The 16,104-nt window shown below is 38.9% G+C and overlaps 1 protein-coding gene across 3 annotated transcripts in view; it reads right to left on the reverse strand.

Annotated features, from left to right (window-relative positions):
* The window catches only part of esrrga (estrogen-related receptor gamma a), a 213,237-nt gene that overhangs the window by 133,555 nt on the left and 63,578 nt on the right, over positions 1 to 16,104 (reverse strand). The window contains exons 5-6 of one of the 3 annotated variants that reach the window (XM_086070958.1): positions 5,145 to 5,255; positions 3,997 to 4,087 (exon numbers count right to left, since the gene is read on the reverse strand). The gene's annotated coding sequence lies outside the window, so the exon portion shown is untranslated. Of the gene's footprint in view, positions 1 to 3,948; positions 4,088 to 5,144; positions 5,256 to 16,104 lie in introns of all 3 variants that reach the window. The other 2 variants (XM_086070956.1, XM_086070957.1) reach the window with 2 other exon arrangements.

Raw genomic sequence — 16,104 nt, forward strand, 5'->3', positions numbered from 1 at the left:
AAAAATTCCACTTGCTGTCGACTAAAGATGACATCACCTGTGCTGAGAAAGTAGGTAACGACCAATCACGGCTCACTTGTTTTCTGGGTTCGGTCAGCAAACTGAGCCATGATTGGTCGTTACCTACTTCCTCAGCACAGGTGATGTCACCGTCAGTCGACAGCAAGTGAAAAAAAAAGAAGTTTTTAAAGGTATTAATTGTACAAGAAAAATAATGAAGTTGTCAAATAAATTTTGGACAAAATATTAAATTGTTATCGCTAAAAATGGCTCAATGAGTCAAGTATCCCTTTAATAAATTACAAATGTTTTGGTCACTCTAATATAATTTATTTGCAGGTATTTTTTCCTCTTCTACTTGATACTACAGGAAGACCCTGTTCTTTCAACTTTTGTTTCGGACTGGACCAAACATGCATTAATGTGTAGAATACTACACAAAGACATCGCTAATAAATAGGGATGGGTGAGTACCAGGTGCCGGTATCAGGCTGATACCTAGCCTAATTTAATGGTATCAGTACTCGTGACACTCCTGGTCATAAACTGTAATTTATAAATTAAAAGAATAGAAAATTGCCATTAATTTCATTTAATTGGAAAGAAAAACGCTGTATTGGGATATGTATGTCTTTCTTTAAAATTATCTGTATTTATTTTTTTATTTTATGAATCAAAAGTTATAGTGATATCGTTGGGTGCTCAAGTGTTGAATAGTATCAGTCTGAGGACAACAAGTGGTATAACACCCCTATTAAGAAACATCTAATAACATAAACAGCCAAGAATAATTTTAGATGTATTTATTTTTTACATGTTTGGGTGATCATTTGAACCAGATTATGCGTCTGTGACTTTAACATCAGAGAGAAGCCTAAATACTAAATGCATGTATGGCTGTAATTTGCTCCTTAGAAAAACACTCATGTACGAAATCATCATGTCAAAATTGCAGTCACTAATTAATATTTAAATGAAGGCATTACATGAATTGTTGTCACCAACAAGACTCCAGCTCCAGCTATATCTCCCTGCCAATACAACGCAGTGCAAAATACAACCACAATAAAAGCACAAAGTAATGAAAAAATTAAGAAAAAAAATACATCTTGTTAGCTGATACCTCTCTGACAATGTCCAACGAAGATGAACATGAATATGTGCTATTCCGAGTGTGCAGGTGTACTAATGTTTTGTTTTGTATTTACACTAATACAGAGTATGCATGCAGGCGCTACCATGGAGGCTTGTACCAGCAGAGTACTGTATCTTTGCTGCCACCTAATGCAGCTCTCACACACTCTTGTCTCTTTTGTCTCCAGGTCAAGCCTGAGACTTTAAAGGATGACGAGTGCAATGGAAGAAGAGCAGGTTGCCGGCCATTGTCACGATGGCTTAGGAAGCCTCGGATTTTGCTTTCATTCGAGATGTTTGTGATATGCTAATTTAATCATTTGTGTCTACGCCTTCCTTTCTTTCTCTCCTTCTATTTTGCTCCCATCAATCTAATCACTTCTTGCGGATTCCTCAACACACACGGCGCCGTGAGTGGCCGCTTTAGCACAATATCATCCTATTCTTTCACGCTATGTGTGCCCGCAGCCCCCATGCAGGCATCGCTAACGCACACATATGCACACCCGCTCGCGCACGTCCCCAATGCTTTTCATTTTAGTGATGGTTCACTTTAATTATTATGAAAATTAAATCAAATGTAATCATCGGATTAATGCGAGCGATGAGATAATTCAGCCGCATGGTAATGAGATCAGGGTGGATCATCTATAAATCTCCAGCAAAACGCTGTGAACGAGGCAGGCTGGAAGCTCCCCGGCCCCACGAGATGGGATGTAAAGTCAAGTCACCCTCATGTCTCGCAAATTAATGCTCAGATCGCTTCCATGCGCTCAGAAATATTTTGGAGACATAATCGCACGGCGGCAAGCTTGGTTATTTAGCTTTTCTCACAGCTTTTTATGGCAAGATATGTTCAATTTCAAACGCTCCAGATCGGATTGCAAACATGAAGTAAGTATTTGTTATTGTTTACCTTAAAAGGCATCATAAAGCAAGATAAATAACGTAAATATGGATCTACTGTAGCCTATACCAAAACGTACACTACAGAGTATCAACATATCAAATTTATGTATTTAATTTAATTGCAGTGAAGACCAGCCATCCATTAGGTCAAAGGCATTTATCCGACGCGAGGCCTTTATTTGTAAAACTGCCGTTTGTGCTATTTAAAAATAGTTGATTCAGTGAGTGCTGCTGTTTTGGTTAGCATTAAATAGGCTGCGCAATGACTATGTGTGTAACAGTGTTAATTGGCTGAGGCATTCAACATCTAACCACCAATTAAGAATGTACGATACCACTTTTTTTTTTCAAAATGATACCAGAACGAGTATTCAACTCGAGTAGTTACCGATACCAAGTACCGATACCACTAGTACTGTAATTTACCACCAAAAAAAACCAGATTGCTATATATGCCAACATAACATTTTTCCTTAAAATTGCATGAAATTAATGGCAATTTGATATGATATTTTTACCATATGCTCATAAAATGCATATTGTGTATAGAACACACAAAAAAATGGGCATCTTGTACTCGCCCCCACACACAATATACAAACAAACCTACTTTGTTGCTATTGAGACTTTGTTTCGAAACACTTAAGTTGCTAGAATTAGATCAAATCCTTTGACCTTCTGCGCTACTCCTGCTCGTGATGGTGGTGCTTGGAGAACAATTTTTGTAGGTGGTACATGGTGTAAAAATGTTCAGAACCACTGCTCTATCCTATCCCTCCACTCTTTCCATGTTCTTTCTTTTATGCCAAAGCTTGTCTTTCCTTTCCCTCAGATGGTTCTCGCCGTCTGTCCTCCTTAATCACAGAGTGTGGTGGAATTGATAACCTTCCATTACCATATGTTGCTCCGTGATTAATGTTCTCAGGTCATCCTCGTTGTTTCTCATTCATAGCTCATGTCATGGCCCATAAACGAATACCTAAAAGAGATCGGCAAGATGATTCCCACTCCGAGAGTGCGCGGCTGCTCGGCGTTAATCTTGAAGTCTTAAAGAGGGCTGTTAAGAGTACTGTAAGAAAGTAAAAAGAAGACACAAGAGAAGAGAAAGGGGTCTTCTTCCTTTGACACTGAATGAAATATTTAGTTCCATTTTGTCTGGCCGAGCAGGTGTCAGCATTCTGCCAAATGGAGTTATTAAGGGCATAAATCTGTGGCAAGCGCTGATTTGTTGCATCCATCACGGCATGTTTATTAGCTAGCTTCATTCTGTTATGAATGTGTTGATGACAAGTGACAAGTATTGTGCTAGGGAAGCACAAGCTCCCATCAAAACATTGCAAATCTATTTCCTTTATAATTAAACACTTTGCAGGCAAGAAGTCGTCTCTAGAAATTAAGTTTCTAAGTACTAACCGAAAGAAATTCGATTTTAAGCAATCTCTAACCGACTGTATAATGATGAGGTATTATGACGGAAACAACAACAAAAAATGCTTGTTCAGGGTCAAGGGCGTTTAGTTTGGGTTATTTTCAGCTTTGCTTAGGTTATCAGCTGACAGCTGTCAGCACACTGAAATGCTCTCACCTCTTCCTAAGTGTCTGACAGGAAGTACAACATTGAGCAAATAGCCCTTGCAGTCAGTCAAACGCTTGCATGCTAAAATTGGACATCTTGCTAATGTCGCCTGGTAGATATGAAGTGTAAACACTGAGGTTCAATGCCATTCGTTCAGGGACACGGGTTGACCTCAATAAAAAAAAATATATCAATGCGTACAGTATGTTAGATGTATCATAAAACGTATTTTTGTCTGTACAGGTCACTTATATGCTTACATGCACAAATAGAAGACTAATATGCATTTAATGTCAATTGTAATGAAGACTTAATCGTGGTTTGCATACCTCACTTTTTCCATACATCCGTCCATATTTGGTACAGTTTATCCTTACTAGGGTCATGGGTAAGATGAAACATGTCCCAGATGACTTCAGATGAAAGGAGCGGCACATCCTGAACCGGTCGCCAGCCAATCGCAGGGCACTGTATACACAAAAAGGCAATTGACAATTGTGTTCATCCCAAAGGAGAAGTCAGAGTCGTCAGTGAATACTGTCGTGTATATGTTGTAACCAAAAAAAAAAAACAAGGGCCCGATTCTCCTGTTTGCACATAAATACTTTTTTAAGCACCTGGATTTTTTTTTTTTTAAGTGCGTTAACGCATAAATTGTGAATGAAAGCAGCCCTGACTAAGGTCAGGTCTAAGTTGTGGCGCAGGAGGTGTAACGTGATTGATGGATTTAATCGAGGAGCAGATGGACAGATTCTGAGCCCACAGTGGCCAATGTTACAACATCCACAAGTGGAGCTCTTACTGTACATTCTAAATGTACGTTGCACGCACCAATCTTCTGCATCCCGATGCCGTGTAAACCGTGTGGCTCGCTCTGCGCTGAATTTAAAGAGAATGGGGGGAGCTGCTTCGATTGGTTGGGAGTTGGCTATGTTGCCTCTCTCTCTCTCTGGCACATAACAAAGCAAACACGCTGTTGTATACATGCGCTAGGCTAGGAAAACACAAAAAGGAAGAAGCTGGGCTGCAATTTGCACTACATTTGCGCTGGACACGAAAATAGGGCCCATATGATGTTTCAGCTTCCCTGGGCGATTAACTTAATACAGACTCGGGAAGCAAACTTGTGACAATTATTATTAATTATTATTACAATTCCATCCATTCAATTAATGTTTTGTACAAATAATGTACAATAATTTACCTGGGTTAAAATGTATTGTAAGCATTTCAATGAGAGCCCTGTAAAGGTTTAAAAACTAAAAAGCAGGTGGTATATTGTATGAATATTTTAAACGATGTGTGCTTTCTTTTGTTTCCTTAACTTTACAAAAATTCTAAGGCAAATTACATTCCAGTTTTAATTTTAAGTGAGTGCGTATATTTCCCAACAGGCCGTCTTTCTTCTGCGGGTTCCCAGAGGACTTAAGTCGACTTCAATCACCAAAGACAATTGAGGTCTAATTAAGCCACTTCTAATTTAAATGTCGGTCTGGAAATTATAATAATATTAGCCTTTACTTACAAGGGGCCTACTATGAGACGTGACGCGGAGTGGGTGACTGATGAGACGAACGGCGGGAGAACACAACAAAGACTCGAGTGGGAATGAGCGTCAACCAACGGAAAACAGCGACTGCAAGGCAAGAATGAGAGCAAGGGAATATGAGAGAGTGAGTCAAGTGTGCATAACAATGCGCGTCTATATTTAAATGGTGCAATCGAGCCGCTTGTTGAAACAGGAGCGTTTGACTGGACTGGATGTGCCAGTGAAGGGCCATGCATACATTATTGTGGAGTCGAGATAATTTGTCGACAATTAGCCAGAACAGGCTACGGTGAGGGGCTGATTAGCATGTTGCTGCCAGTGCGCCACAGGAATAGAGACGCTGGGGCTTTGAAACCGACATGAATTCAACATCGCACACACTCGCCGTACGTTCTTTACCGCCTTCATTTTCTCGCTGTATGTTTTAATATTTATGCAGAGGGTAAATATGAATATGGATGTGCAAGGAAACGGACTTGTTTCTGTGTCGATAACAAGAAGAAAAATGAGACCCGATGAACAAAATCCCAGTGGAAAAGAAATCGTGGGCACTTTTAGTTAAATTTTCTGGGGGGGTTGTTTTTTGTTTTTTTTGTTTGGGAAAGCCTGCACATCAGAGACCAACTATTTATTTTCTTTTTTTCAATTTCCGACATTCTTTTTGGTTCCACAGAGATTATTTTAACATGGGTGTCTTCTTTTATTCAGATCACATGGTGAAAATATCTGTCTAGGTCTATTTTATTCTAACTGACATTAGGGAAGCAAAAGCTGAAAGGCTGGTTTAAAAAAGAAAAAAGAAAGAAAAAAAGGCCTCTGTAGTTAATTGCATGGACTTCTTTTTAGATGACGTGAATTATTCGACATGAAGAAGTCTGTCACACGTTCCATGCTGCACACTCTTTATATCAAACGTGATCGATGCAAATGATCCTTGAACGCCATCCAATGACTTGAGTCCAAGAGTCACGGGGGAGGAAGCCATAAATTAACCTTTGTGTTGCCAAGTGCTCAGTTGTAGCAGAAGGTGGGAAATTGCACGAGGATGGATGATCAGTGTGTACAACTCATCTGCTAAGGAGGCTTATGAAGGGGAATGTGAGGAAGGCATAAAAATGTGCTATACATTGCAGACACATACTGTACACAGTGGCACTTAAACGTAATATGCATGTATACCATGAACTTGAATACATAATTAAAATGTAGTTTTTGGTCAAAATGACACCACCTTTGTAACAGTGAGCTGACTAAAATCAAGTATAAAAAATCATAATAATTAATTAAGACTAGGACCAAACAGCATAACTTCTGTAATCTTTACATAGAAATTCAGTGCCATCCATCCAGCAGTGAAAATAAATACCATGCTTTCTTAAGATGGAACACAGGGGCAGCAATGAAAACAGCAGGGCCCCCAAAATTGAACCCTGTGGTACACCTAATGAGAGTAGGGCAGAGTGGTACTCTAACTCAACCAAGGCGAACACAAAAAATCCTGCATGTCAATTAGGTATCTAAACCACTCTATAGACCGCTAACATTAATGACCACCTGGCGTTGCATAATAATAATAATGATCATTTTCGGCAGCCTAAGGTAAGTTTTTAGGGCGAGTGACATCGATTTAAATGTCATGGTAATTTTGACATATCCACTTTGAGAACTGAAAGAATTTCAGCCCGTATGAGCTTATTTTTAACAATTTTCAGCAGAGAATACAGACAAACAGAGCCACAAAGCAGCCAACGCGTAAGTGGTTGTGGAGATATGTTAAAAAATAATCAAGTTATCATGTTTTAGTATCAGATTTGAGGTAAAATCATACAAAAGCGTTCCCCAAGAAGGCCATATTTTCAGACACAAAAAAACTAAACTCTCCGGAACTCATCATCCAATCTTCAAAATGTTTGGTGCTTTGCACTCAAGTTGAAGTGGCCATTCAAACCAGACTCAGCATTTTTGGCAGACAGCGAGTCATTTTTGGAAACTTTTGTTCAGCCATGTCACTCAGTGTGTGGTGGGACTTAGACCACAAATTGAGAATTTCTCGCCAAGCAGTGAACTCCTTACCTAATTGCACAGATCGATTCCACACAATGGATACAATTGTTAAGGATTTCAAGTAATGAAGTCATTTTGCTCATTTAATTTAAATGTAATAATTTAAAAATGATTTTCATCATTAACCCTAGGTTTTAAATTAATTTTGTCTCATGATATGCATCATGTTCAAATAAAGTACCGTAAACAAAGCACAGCAAAACATCATATGGAATTCATTGCTAGAGATCCAACACCAAATTAATCAACTGCAATGTGACAGCAAACTTGTAGAGGGAAACAATCGCAGCATGCACCTTTTCTCGCTTCTCTTTGGACAGCAGGTGGCATTTGAAGCCTGATCGTAGGCGCAACTGTTTCATGTCCGCCAGACGAACATGGTTAATGTCGGAGCAAAAGGTAACATCTGAATAATTACGAGGGCGCCAAGCTGGGAACGCAAATTACTGCTACACTGCAACAGATGTGTATAACACATGCGCACAGTCACACTCACTGAGAGGGCTACGCAAATACGACATTACATGCATACAAACAAACACGTTAGACACATACAGTACACACACAGCCGAGTGCTACACGCACCTTTTGGGTTGCGGATGTGGCACATGGACACACAAAGTCTGAAATACTGCCCCAGTGGGTAATAATATATTGTATGTACACCCCTCTATGAACATTTTTTTTCTCTTTTATTATACTGTAAATCCAGTCCATTGTTTCAGCCTCAATCAATAACAGACAAAATGTTCACTTTTGATTAGGGGTGTTCTTTTTTTTTTCCAGACCAATACCAGTATGAGTATTACACTTTAAAAACGGTTGGATAAAAAATAACCCAACTATGGGTCAAAAATGGACCGATTCTCTACTTGACCCAACTTCGAGTCAAGAAATGTGTCTTTTAGTGTGAAACAACTGATGGATATTGGTAAGATCCTTTACTTAGGTCAAAAAAAATTTCATCATTTTGTATAAAACAACTCACAAAGTTGGGTCAAATTGACCCATTAAGTGGATTGGTCCATTTTTGATCCATAATTGGGTTACTTTTGACCCAACTGTTTTTAGAGTGTAGCATTTTTTTTAAGAAACTGCACAATAACCCTCTAAAATGTAAATCATTTTGCCAGACCTGATGAAGTTTCATAGGTTTTCACCGAGTTTTATACTATCAAAAGCATCATCCCGTTTGTTTCAAACGGTGCATCGCGTGACAAAATAAAAAGCTTGCAATAACTTTTCTTTTTAAACATCTTTAGTTCGAAGATGATCAGATAAATTCTGTAGTTAAAATATGACCTCTATGAAAGGCCAAAAATGGCAGCCAAGTCCAAAATGAAGCCAAAATGGCGGACTTGACTTCTTAGTTTTAGCATATAGCGCCAAAAGACTTCTTTTCGAGCAGTTACATATGTATACCAATTTTCACAGATTTAGGTGAAACGTACAGCCGGGAATACTTTGCTGAAAATTTGCATTGGGCACCAATGAGCCTTTTTTTTTTTTATTACACCCAAAAAATCCATCCCTACTTTTAATTATAACAATTTTATTTAAACAATAGCTGACTTCTTTCAACTTTATTCATTAAAACTTGGGCAACGTGCTTCCTCAGTCAGTTGGTCCTTTACAATGATGTGCTACTTTGTTTTGGTCGATCAAATAAAAATCTTGTGGTTGTTGCAAAATGTCAAAACTTTCAAGCGGTATGAACACTTTTTCCAAGGCATTGCATCTATCTGCAACATTTTAAAACGTTTCCTCAATTTATACAAAGACAGGAATGTTTGCATACTTTGTTTACCGGGACAAGTGAGGGTAAAGGAAAAGCAAATTTAAGGCTTAAGCACAGTGTAGACAGACAGGAAGCATTTTACGACTCTTAACTAGCTGTAAAACACTGCATGTGTCTTTCAAAACCACACGGGGCAGCACCCTGTGTTTGTGTGTCACCGTCTTGCCGGTGCCTTTAATCAGGGTGACAGACAGACAATACAATACTCCCCGCCATTTACCTAAAAGGCTGCTCAGTCATCTGTCAGCTCTTTCTCTGTATGCCTCACATAGTGATGCTTTCATTCCCTCTTTCTCATTCGCTGAGTGTCAATTAATCTTTCTCCATCCATCCTGCTCCAGCTCCTCCTCTCTCTCTCCCCCTCTCGCTCACCCTCGCACACATCCAGTAGTGACGCCTCCCGCCCCGCGCTCACTGTGCGCTTGCCAGCGTTGTTACGCGGATGGCCTCGACGGACAGGCCTTTAGGGGCGACGCCTGTTTGCCTTGTGTTTTATGGCGTCAGTATTGTGAAGAAGGCATTAAGCATCTGTCGCCGTCATTAGCCGGCCAAAGCGTTCTGTCCGCTATGAGGTCCAGATGAATGACTGGAGGGAAATCCAAATGCTTACATTCTTTTAGTTCCTTCTCTCGAACGTTTGATTACATTTTGGAATAACCGTAGCCAGTTCATGTCTCCAATCGAACGAAGCTTGGGTCCATCCACACCACTCAGTCAAAAAGCCACGATCTACAGTAACAGGCCAACAGTTTGGACACACACACACACATCTCATTCAACGTTATTCTAATTACTATTTACATTGTAGATTCTCACTGAAGACATCAAAACTAAGAATGAACACATGTGAAGTTATGTACTTAAAACAAAAAAGGTGTAATACCTGACAATACATTTTAGATTCTAGTTTCTTCAAAATGGCCACCCTTTTCTCTGATTACTGCTTTGCACACTCTTGGCATTCTCACCTCTGGGAACTTCTTCAATACTGTTGGAAAACCATTTCAGGTAACTACTCTTGAAGCTCATCGAGGAATGCCAAGTATGCAAAAAAAAAAATCATCTGAGCAAAGGGTGACTATTTTGAAGAAACTAGAATATAAAACATGTTTTCAATTATTTAAGTACATAACTCCACATTTGTTCATTCATAGTTTTGATGCCTTCGGTGAGAATCTACAATGTAAATAATCATGAAAATAAAATAAAATGCATTGCATGAGGTGTGTCCAAACTTTTGGCCTGAACTGTACAATATTATCATCCTCCATAAGGAAGAAGGGGGCTAACAGATAATAATTTTTTACCCCTTTTATTTGGTAATTAAAAGATGTTGTGGTTATATCTGTATGCTGCTTAACACTTTTTACCAAGTTTGAAATGATTATACAGTGGTGCTTAACTTACGAGTTTAAGTTGTTGTGTGCCTGGGCCGAGGAACTAGAAGTTAGAAATTAGAAGAAAATAAAATTGCATTAATTTCATGCCATTTTAAGGAAAAAAAAGATATTTGGGATATTATATAGGTCTGTCTTGAAAGAGATGTCACTGTTTTGGGGGACATTTTCTATGCTAGTGTCATCCGTATTTGGTATTGGTACTTTTTTTGTTTTCAATAAAGAAAATACTCAAACCAGCTGGGTGAAAAATAACCCACCAATGGGTCAAAAATGGACCGATCCTCTAATTTGAGTCAAGAAATGAGTATTTTAGTGTAAAACAACTTCTAAATATTGGTCAGATCCTTTACTTGGGTAAAAAACAAAAAAAGGGTAATTTTGTATAAAACAACTCAGGAATGTTGGGTCAAATTGAGCCATAAAGTGGATCGGTCCATTTTTTATTATTATCCATAATTGGGTTACATTTGAGTTGACCCAACTGTTTTTAGAGTGTACTTATAACTCAATTTACTAGTACTTCAAATGAATGTTTCTGATTAAAACTGATTAAAAATGTTACTGCGTGCCAGTCACACAAAAACATTATTTTTTTTCAATAAAGAGAAACAGCAGTGCAATGTATACATCATAAAAATGAATGTACAGAAATTAAGGGCTCATCAAATCCAATTACTTGACGTATTGAAGTATTTGTGGGCTAAGTGTGCATTTCAGGGGCGTGGCCTAATAAGTAACGTCAGGAGGTGGAATCTGATTGTGTAAGTTGTGGTCGACAGCAGCTCTCATTTCGTACCGTGTGTGTTTAACAGAAAGCACATCGGTTAACGTGGCACACCTTGTCCATACACGCAATTGTTTGCACGCTTTATCGTATGGGGAAAAAAATACGCTTACAGAGTGTCACAAGGCCCCCGTAAAAATGCCATCTAACCTTTTAAGTTTTTAAATCATTTTGTGACTTTGCAGCCTGAATGCAAAAGGGAGGAAAATTTCAATTCTGCATCGCTGACACAAATCTCAAATGTCAAGGTGACTGCTTTACTTAAGACGCCTCTCCAAGGCAGAGGTGCGGGTCCTTACAGTAAGTACATGCAGCTGTCCACTCACATGTTCTTGTAGATCCGTCTCGGCACAAGTGTGCCTAATGCAACGCCCCAAGCCAAGCTCCCACTGGAACATGATGCTCAGACAGACTTATTCAACAACACAAATAAAAATCAATAAACAATCTGAAGTTTTTGCCCTTAACACTGCTTCTTACTTTAAGTTGTGTTTTTTTTCCAATGAATACATAACATGGATGGACCTTAACGGTGACGACGGGCCCCGTCGCTGGTCGAGATTACATAGTGGGGGAGAAAGTGGCTTTGTGTTAGTGGAGTGATGACTTATACACTTTCACAAGCTCCCCGTCATGCCTGGTAGTCAAATGAAGACACGATCACTCCTCTGTGTGTCTGATGTACAAGGCTATTGTGTGAGAGTACATTTGATGTCATAGCTTGTCAATTAACGGTAATGTAAAGTAACTTTTATTATTGAGACAGCCCACTAGCTTGTTTCAACCTGTCAGGCACCCAAACAAATACTTCTTTATATGTATCACTTTAAGGCAATGTCTATCATTATAGCGTGCATTGGATAAAACCATTGATTAATTGATCATTAAAAATTCTGATGACTGTGTGCAATTGACTGCTGATTGTGTAAAGCAACGGAGGCAAAATGGAGTACCGGTAGATCCAGTCTTCCGTGGATTACAATGCAGCACTCTAAAAACAGTATGGGTCAAAAATTGACCGATCCTCGACTTGGCTCTATATGACCCAACCTTGAGACAAGAAATGGGACTTTTAGTGTTAAACAACTCATAAATATTGGTCAGATCCATTACCTGGGTCAAAAAATTGGGTCATTTTGTATAAAACAACCCAGAAAGTTGGGTCAAATTGACCCATAAAGTGGATTGATTACTTTTGACCCAACTGTTTTTAGAGTGTGGCATTGACAGAGGAGATTAAAACATTCATCAAGGGATTCATCCATCCATCCAAATGAAAAGCACAATTTGGGGAAAAGAACACTAATGAATCATCACTGAAATGAAAATGTACGCATTGTGAGTTGTAGGAAACGGACATATTTTACTTCAAAACTATTTTCCATTTAGTAAAAAATGAAACAATGATGCAAGTGCATAAATCGGAGATAGACAAATGGCAGCCCATGGACTGTATGTGGCCCCCCGACCACACTTTGAGTGGCCCCTTGATTCATTTAGGAATAAAAAAATAAAAAATAAAATATATATATATATTTGGCAAATCACCCAAATTTAGAAAATGTTGAAAACATTTAATATAGGTTTGTTTTTGTTTTTTAACAGAAAATGTGGGATAAATGTAGGAAAAAAAATGCCACAATTTATTTTTTTTAAAACGTTTTTTTTTTATGTGCAAATATGCAAATTTGTGGGTGCCCAATTGTGAATACCAAATATGCAGACTGTGGTTTTAAGTTGTAATATCACTATTCATCACTAGATGGCAGACATTGCACTTACACTGGGTCTTATACTGCCCTATGTGAATGGCCTCGTATTTTTTTGTGGAATGACATGCAGGATAAGCATAGTACTGTACCTCAATAATATTAAAATTTTAGTCCTTTGATTTATTTGTGAAAAATGCACAAAATGAATTCTTGCGCTTAATATTGGTTTGTTGTTCAGCAGTCTTGTGCCGTCCTTGAAAGGTAATTTATTTGCAAGGGACCCCGTTGCGCTGGGAAAACCAACAAACAAACAAACAAACAGACAAAAATACAAACAAAAAACTGTAAATTGTTATTTTGATTGTTTCCAAAACTTTGCTGTTGGATTCGGATAGTGGATCTTTTATACATGCACTGAAAAATGTATTATGAAAAATGGTAGATACTAAAAGCATGTATTTTGTCTATCTTTGTCCACATCTAAAATAGCATTTTTGTCATAAATCTTGTTAGGTAGTGGCCCTATGTGGGGGCCCCCCAGTAGCACTGATGAAAAATGGTGCCCCCCTCTTAAAGTTGCCCTTCTCTTGCATAAATATCTATAAACACTCCTTGTAATTTAAAAAAAAAAATTAAATAATGCAGACTGCACCCATCATATGAAATGCGCCCCCCCCCCCCCTCCCAAATTTAAAATCACGTTTTGCTCAGAAAATGATGTGCACTGCACTCTTTTAACAGCCAATTTATTTGCACATTTTCAGCCTCCGGTATAAGTGTAATTGTGCGTGTGTAGCGCTATATGTGTTTATAAGGGGCTACTTTGCCAAGAGTGTTAATTAGAGGTCAGTTCAGGACATATTCTGTTCTCCCCTTTTGATTCCACTACGAGGTCACTGGCAGGCTACCACGTGCGCGTGCTTGTGTGTATATGTGTGTGTATGAGCGCGACAGCCCCAAAGCCCTAATGTGGCAGAGAGAGGTGAGGGGCTGCTGGGTCTTCGGGCCACCACAGGCAGCAAGTCAACCCAGGGAGGGCCTCATCATGGGTTGAGGCCTCTGGCTGGCCTGCCTCTCTGGGCAGCATCTCTGAATTTCTCTGTACACGCCCTACAGGTTGTGAGGTCTTTAAGGCTATAGTGTCACATCAAATAATGACATACAGTCTTGTTTGTCCCGCTACCCCTTACCATATGATTGTGCTATCACTTGTGTATTCGCAGGGGGCCCTTTACATGCTTGGGGCCCCCAGAAATGTGTTTGCAAGTGTTGCAAACACAATAAAAGGATATCAAAGATTGGAGGGGAAAATGTAAACAAAAATGATAAATTCAAACAAACTCAGAGACACTGTACAGTGACGCACAATTTACTACATCAAATGCTGAGCAACTGGATACTTTTTTTGGGGAATGATGTTACTTTGGTGTGTCCTGTGTGTGCGTCTACTTTTTCAGACATCTCTCTTCACTCTCTGTCCATCAAGAGAAATCCAGCCCGCTTCAGCCATGCCAGCGACCGGATGGAAGAGAGACCAAACACAAACTAGACGACAACAGATACCCGCCTTACTTTTAGATGGAGGGAGATAGTGGCAGAATAACAGACAGAGGACAGACAGCTGGGAGGTCAAGAGACTCAAAAAGGGAAACGTCAGGACGGAGAGGAAGGGGGAACGTGAGAGCGAGAGAAGGAGGCTCTCATAAAATGGAAAATCTTGCAGAGAGTAGACTGGAACCGACATGATTCAACCACAAGAGAGGTGCACTGTTACACTGGCAATTTATGGAGTGCAACTGAGATATTAATTGTGACACTCAGTAACACACACTTGAACGCAAGTGTGGAAAAAAACGAATGTTATCCTATAATCACATGCACTGTACTTAAAAAAAAGAGGATTCTAGTAGAGCTGTCAAACTTAACCGATTACTTTTCAATTAATCAATTATCAACTTAATCAACAACTATTTTAACTCATTCTCTCACAGCCATTTTCACTGAAGCAACCCCCTTCGATTTAGATGTATTGCTATAAAAACATAGAACCTACCAAAAGAGTCTCTTCTTTTATCAGGAAAAAAAAGTATATTTCTATCCGTTTCTGTTTTGCAGTGGGGAAAACTGCTTTTTGCAACATGGCTCTGGTTGATTTCTTACACTCTGCTGTCACCTGCTGGCCGTTTTTGTAATAACTACCATTTCTTCAACCGTTCTCTCTGCAGTTGAGAGGCTACATCAAAGCCTTCTGTATGCTCTAGCATAAAAACAAAACAAAAAAAACAACAACAAATACATCTTTAGGAGCATGGTAGTATTTTAAAATAGAACGTATTTATACGTTTTGGGCGCAAATGATTAATCGAGTAATTTAAAATAGTGCAAATCCTCTGATGTCAGCATATCAAAAGTAATTGTTCACTGATTTCTGTATTTCTTCATGAGAGAAGACTGATTATCTTCTGTGTTTAATCAAATTGAGACATTTGCAAACATTTGTTTTTACTTTGAAAAACAATGACCGAAATTGTAACAGTAGTTTAACATTAGCCCCCCCCCCCTTTTTTTTTTAAACACTATACGAATATGAAGTATAAAATAACCACCAATCACTGGTTAATAAAGAGTAATCAGGGGAAAAAATGCATGTGTAATACACTTTAAGGCAAAATTAAAATAAATTCGATTAGTTGATTAATCGATTGAATAATCAATAGATTGACTTTTTATTTTAAATTGATAGTGACAGCACTAGGTTCTAGTACGTTTTGTTTTTAAGAGAAAATAAAAAAGAAACTAGCAATTAATTTTCTCTCCCCTCATCTTTTTGTCCATCATATTGTTTCTATGGTAAGATGCATGAGCAATTCCATCAGGTTTCCGTCCCTTGGCTCCCAGCATGTCCTTCACTCCCATTGAGACTGTTTTGGGCTTCTGCTGTTCTGTGTTTTCCAATGATGAGCTGTTTGTGTGTCGCATTTGTTCCCTGTTACGTTGAGGGGATGGAAGCCGAAGGAGGCCATTTGATTGAACTGTCACTAATCCCTTAACAACACGCGAGACCAAGATTGGCTACGACCGTCCCAAAGGGGGAGGCCATCAGCAGGTGGTTAGGACAGATGATTGAATGGTTGCAGAGATGCAGCTGCACACAGGTGAAGAATATTGGGGAAAAAAA

The sequence above is a fragment of the Leptonotus elevatus genome, chromosome 3 (genome assembly GCF_054856555.1).
Source record: "Leptonotus elevatus isolate MCC_2025b chromosome 3, RoL_Lele_1.0, whole genome shotgun sequence".
Lineage (NCBI taxonomy): Eukaryota > Metazoa > Chordata > Actinopteri > Syngnathiformes > Syngnathidae > Leptonotus > Leptonotus elevatus.